Below are 6647 nucleotides of genomic sequence, written 5' to 3'. Positions count from 1 at the left end.
GTATGTAAAATGGAAGCTTAAATATTTCTGTGGGTATGAAACATTGTGCATTTGGAGTATTAATTTGTATTTTTAATTATTAATAATGTTAAGCATCTTTTCATGTTGATCATTATAAAATATAACATCTTTTAGTGTTAATCAAAATAAAATCTATTCCAGTGTGTTCTGCATATTTCTGTTGGGTTTTCTGATTCTGCTTTACTGACTTGACATGTTTCATATGCTCAAAACGCAAGTCCTGCTACCATTATATGTGGTGAATATAATTTTTGGCTCTAGGATTTACACTGTTATGTTCTTAAAAGTGTCTTCTGATTAACAATGTTCCACATCTTAGCACAGCGCAAATTGCCAGATGCTTTTCTCTATTGTCAACACTTTTCCAGTGTCACTTAAGACATGTATGCATATCCTGAGGTCATGACGACCTACTTCTGTGGCATTTTCTTTCTCTAGAAGCTCCTCATGTTGTCTTTCACATTTAGATCTACAACCAACCTAGACTTAAATTATGTCTCTGGGATCCACTGAAGACAAGCTACACTTTTCCCTACATGGATTTCCAATTATTCACATCATTATTTGTTAAAAAGGTTATGTTTTACCTACTGTTCTACAGTCACCCATGCATAAAAAAAAGATATGTCATTGAATACCACAAGTTGGTTTCTCAATGGTCTTTTTTCCTGGGTTCATTTGTGTATCCTAGTGTGTATCAATATTACATTGGATTAATTATTGTGACCTCATAATAGATCTTTACATCTGCAGGGTAACTTATCAAATTTTTTCTTCACACTGTCTTGGACTTGACAATTGCTGTATATATTTTAGAAGAGCTCGTCAACTCTCAGGAAAAATCTCCTGAGATTTGTATGAGGGTTGTGCTAAAACTGTAGATCAATTTACAGAAAATTGACGTCTTTACTATGGGAATCTTCTATGAACTTGAATGATCCATTCACTTATGCCTTTTTAATTTCTCTGAATAATTTCTTGCAGTTTTTACTAGGGAGATCTTTCACATCTTTATTTAAATTTCTGTCTAAGTATTTTATTTTTATAAGCTAATATAAATGCTATCATTTATTAGAATTTCATTTTCTACTTATTACTTATATGGAAATATAATTCATTATTATATATTGGTCTAACATCTGCAAGTCTTACTAAATTTATTATTCAACTGATTATTCATGTTTCATTTTTTCATTCTTTAGATCTTTGTAAACACAAACAATACTTATCCATAAACTGTGACTGTTTTCTTTCTCTTTTCCTCAGCTCTTAGAATTTTAATTTCTTTAGTGCCATTCCATTGTAATTAGACCCTCAAAATAATATTGAGTGAATATACATCTTCACCTTTATCATAAGCTCAGTTGAAAAGTTTTCAATATTTCTCAGTATAAATCTATAAATATTCAACATTTCTCAAAGTTTGACACTTATCATAAATGTTCCTTTTTGCTTCTAGAGAAGAATTTTTATCATAAATTAATAAAGGATTTAATTTTATGATGAAATTTCTAATGTATGGAGGATTGGTTTTTGTTTGATATTTGGTGCATATCTGAAATTGATTTGCTTCAGAACATGAAATTCCAAAAGTAAATAAACTTGTTATACTGTTATACTTTATTATACATTTGAAACTTATATACTATTTAATAAATTGGCAAGAAAAAAGATTTTTGAGTTTGTTTATGAAATATAAGCATTTAATATTTATAAAATGAATTGAAAAGTGTTCTTTTTTCTGCTTTATTGTTTTCTATTTGAAATAGATCAATGTCAATTCAGAAGTGAAGCTATGTGAACCCAGAAGTTAAGCTGTGGGAAAGTTTCACACTTCAAATTCAATTTAAATACTCCAGGAGGTGATTTCTGGCCTGCACAGCAGGCACAGATGTAGGTTTATGGGAAGTGGCCATGGCTGTGCCGCTATGAGTTCCTGCCAGCAATAAATGGGAACTCCTGTTACTCCAGTTGCTTGCCACAGTTGGTGCCGTCAGTAGTGTGGGGCTTAACCATTCTAGTAAGTATGTAATGATCTCACCATTTTAAAATATGATTGATTTCTTCTTACAGACTTTTTTTTTCTGTATTTTAGGGAAGGATCTACAGGGTGTTCAGAGTCTCACTACTAGATCAGACTGGTAGTGATTCTCCTGTTTACAGCCTCCCAAGTGTTGGGATTATAGGCATGCCCCACCACGCCCAGTCTCAATTGCTGTCTTAGCATTCCACAGGGACAGGGCCGGTACTGCAGGCCCAGGGATTGAACTCCCGCCCCCTGAACCTGCTTGCAGGCACTTTAATCCCCTGAGCTATTTGATCCCCTCATATTCTAATTTTTTTTTCTTTTTTGTGGAACCGGGGATTGAATTCAGGCCCTTACGCTTGCCAAGGAAGCGCTTATTCTGCTGGGCCATCTCCCTGGCCCCCATATTCTAATTTTTTATTGTTTTGGTTCATTTTTATATTTGTGTGACCCTTTCCCAGAGTCACATTGTAAGATCTTACTGTGGAATTATAATCCTATATAGCCTCCTATTTCTTCCTTAGTCTTACTTAGACCTTCTCTTCCCTTCCTTCCTCCTGTTCCATCTCCTCCTTTTCTTCCCTCCTTCCCTCTCCCTCTTTCTCTTTCTTCTTCCTTTTATACTTACTTTTCATCTCCTCCTCTTCTTCCCTCCTTTCATTAACTCTTATTCTTGTCACCCTCTTCCTCCTTTTCCTCTTCTTCTTTTCCACTCCTCCTGCTCCACTTCTCTCTCCTTTCCTTTCTCTTCAACCTTTTCCTATTCTTTTCTCTTCCTCTTCTTCCTCTTCCTCCTCCTTCTTTCTTCTTTTTCCACCCTTCTCCATGCTGAGGATTGAGCTACACCTAGGACATCTTGCATACTAGGCAACTGCTCTACTACTGTACTTACCCCTCAGTGGATTGTTCTTTAAAATCAGTATATCAACCTCTTCAAAATCCCTGGTTCAGTTACTGATTGGAGATGCATAGTTTTTTAAAAAAAATTAATTTGACAAGTTTTGCATTATATTCCATGTTTAACATTCATATGCATAGATGTAACACATAGCTTCAGTTATTCTGGTCTTTTGTGCCATTAAGAACATTTTGTCATTTTCTCTGTAGGTGCTTTTACTATCTCTTGTTAAATATTATTACATAAATTATATCATTTTCTTTTATAAATGACTTCTTTTTATCACATTATTGAAGGCATATAGAGATACTATTGCTTCTAAAATTTCTGAATTCCTTTAACAATTTTTATTAAATTATTAATTGATTAATTGATACTTTTAGATGTTTCATATCAGTTAATATTATCTGGAAAACCATGAATTCTGTTTCTTATCATGCTTTATTCACTTGGATTTCCAAAATTCCTTCTTGCTGTATTTGATAAGGACTCCAAGATAATGTTGATGAGAAGACACGATAATTAGGCTCATTTTGCCAATGCTAAATGAAATATTGCTGAGATTCTAACAAGACTATAAGTCTACCAAAGGTTTGCCCTTTATCAGAAATTTTTAAAAATATTTATATCCTGATTTTACCGGAAGCTTACATAACAATAATAAAAGGTGTATATATAATTTAAACTCAATTGCCACAAACCTTTCAAGGGTATTGACATGCAAGAACATGCAGGCTCTGCTGTTGTGACAAACAGTTTTTTCTCGCTGAGCTCTTCTATGTTGTTTTTGGTTGCTTGATAGCTCTCAAGGAAAATGAAAACTAGTGTGGAGAAGTTGTCCTTGGTCCATTTCTTCAGTTAATCTCATCAGACGCCTTCTGCCAGGTAGTGTGAAGCTCCTCCACTGCTCCTTGATACCAGGCTCAGGGTGTAGCTTGTTTTAGATGCTAATAGAGGCCTCATGACCAGATGCTCTTTCTCTGCCCTGTGTGAGGCTTTTGCTGAGCTACCCCACTGAAAACCAAGATGAGAGGTCAGATGAAAAGCTGTGTCATCTTAGTGGCTGCAGCTGTGGCCTTCATCGGCCAGCGGGCAGCCAGCTAACCCACAGCATGTGGACCACGGCAGACTCTGCCAGCTGGCTCACATAAGTGACAATAACTGATGACTGTCTCTAGTTTTGGGATTTCCTGCACAGCATCACTGTAGAGATAAATAACTGCCAGGCAATGATCACAGTGCAGAGAGATATGTTTGTGCCTTTACGTTTTATTTTAAAAGTTGAATATACCAGCATACTTATACAAAGTCATTCAGATATTTCAAGGTGAAATTCTAGTATTTTATTTCTAAAAATAACTAAATTCTGTTGGAACATCTGTTTTAGAATTATAAGCATCATTGATTTTAAAGTTTTTTGTCAAGCTCTTAGTGTGAACTAAATGTTACTTATTCTGATAAACTCATAGATAAATCATTCTTTCATACAATTCCTCAATGAAAACAATACTAATTTTCCTGATGCGTTTTTAATTATTTTTTATTTTGAATAATATCATTATCACTAGGTTGAATATTGTAAAATCAAGAAAAACATACAAATTTCAAATAAGCTAGAAGAATTCACATAAAGAGAAGTTTATGTCCTGACCAAGAGGTATTATACTGATAACAGAACTGCAGAAAGACTCAATATGACAATCTCTTTCATGAACATAGGTATAAAAGTCTTCGATAAAATACTAGCAAACAGAATGTAGCAGATCATCAGAAAGATTATGCACCGCAATCAGATAGGATTCATCCCGGGGATGCAAGAATGTTTCCAAATTCACAAATCTGTAAATGAAATACACTATATCAATACAGCCAAGTGCAAAAACCACATAATTATCTCAATAGACATAGAAAAAGGTTTTGGCAAAGTCCAACACTCACTCATGATCAAAGCCCTATAGAAAATTGGAATAGATGGCCTATATGTCAGTCTGATAAAAGCCATCTATAACAAGCCAATAGCCAATATCCTAAACAGACAAAAACTAAAAGCTTTCACTCTAAAATAAGTTACAAGACAAGAATGCCCAGAATCATCGCTACTATTCAATATAGTTCTGGAGACATTAGCCAGAGCCATTAGACAAAAGAAAAGAAAGAAATAAAAGTAATAAAATAGATAAGAAAGAAGTTAAACTATCATTATTTGCAGATGATGTGATATTCTACATGGAAGACCCAAAAAAACCCCTCCAGGAAGTTTCTAGAATTAATAAACAAATTCAATAGCATAGCAGGATACAAAGTCAACCTTGAAGTCCTTATAAAATAAAATCAATAGCATTCCTTTACACTGATAACAAATTCACTGAGAGAAAAATTAGAAAAACAGTATATTTTACAATAGCATCCCAAAAAACAGAAATACTTAGGAATTAGTCTAACAAAGGAAGTAAAAGATCTGTGTAATGAAAAGCATGATACTCAGAAAAAAAGAGATTAAAGATTTACGGAAATGGAAAGATATTCCTTGTTCCTGGATAGGAAGAATCACCGGTGTAAAAATGGCCACACTCCAAAAATTTGTATACAGATTTAATGTGATCCTTATTAAAATACCAACAACATACCTCACAGATCTAGAGAAAACATTTCTAAAATTTATTTGGAATGAGAAAAGACCTAAAATAGCAAAAACAATCCTGGCCAACAAAGACAAGACAGCAGGCATTTCAATTTCAGACTTGAAATTATACCATAAAGATACTATGATAAAATCAGCATGGTACTGGAAAAAATAACAGACCTGAGGATCAGTGGAACAGATCAGAAGATGAAAATGCAACTACAAACACACTCTGCCATCTTATCTTCGACAAAGGTGCCAAATATGTTCACTGGAAGAAAGGTAACCTCTTTAACAAATGGTACTGGCAATACTGGCTCTCCACATGCTGAAAGCCAAAAGGGACTAAAGATCTAACATCAAAATAGAAACACTAAATATGCTGCAAGAGAAAGTAGGTGTAAATCTTGAAGATGTAGGGGTAGGTAGAGTTCACAAACAAATTGCAGGGGAAATACTTCAAAGAATCAACAGCTGGGATCTCATCTTATTGAGAAGTTTCTGCCCATCAAAAAACAAAAAATCACCAAAAGAGTGAAAAAACAACCCACAAATTGGGGAAAAATCATAACCAACAATCACTCAAAGTACTTTTATCTATACTATATAAAGAACTAAAAATAAACCAAGCCACCAATATGCAAAGACCCAATCCAAAAATGGGCATCTGAGATGAATACAAACTTCTCAGATGAAGAAATACAAATGACCAATAAATACATGAAAAAATGTTCCAGGGCACTGATCATTTGAGGAATGCAAATTGAAACAACACTGAGATAAGATATCACCCCAGAAAGAATGGCTGTTATAAAGAAATCAAATGATAACAAATGCTGAAGAGAATTCAAGGGAAAAGGAACCCTCTCCACTGCTGGTGGGAATGTAGAGTGGCAAAACCACTATGGAAATCAATGTGGAGACTCCTTAAAAAACTAGCTTTGGAAATCCCATTCAGCTTGGCTATTATCCTTTGGGGAATTTTTTCCAAAAGAAGTGAAAACATCATACCACAGTGATATATGTACAATCATGTTTACAGCAGCATGATTTGTCATAGCCAAATCTTGGAAGCAACC

Source organism: Octodon degus, unplaced genomic scaffold, assembly GCF_000260255.1.
Source record: "Octodon degus isolate 3935 unplaced genomic scaffold, OctDeg1.0 scaffold00129, whole genome shotgun sequence".
Classification (NCBI taxonomy): domain Eukaryota; kingdom Metazoa; phylum Chordata; class Mammalia; order Rodentia; family Octodontidae; genus Octodon; species Octodon degus.
Note: the sequence above shows the minus strand (reverse complement) of the source record.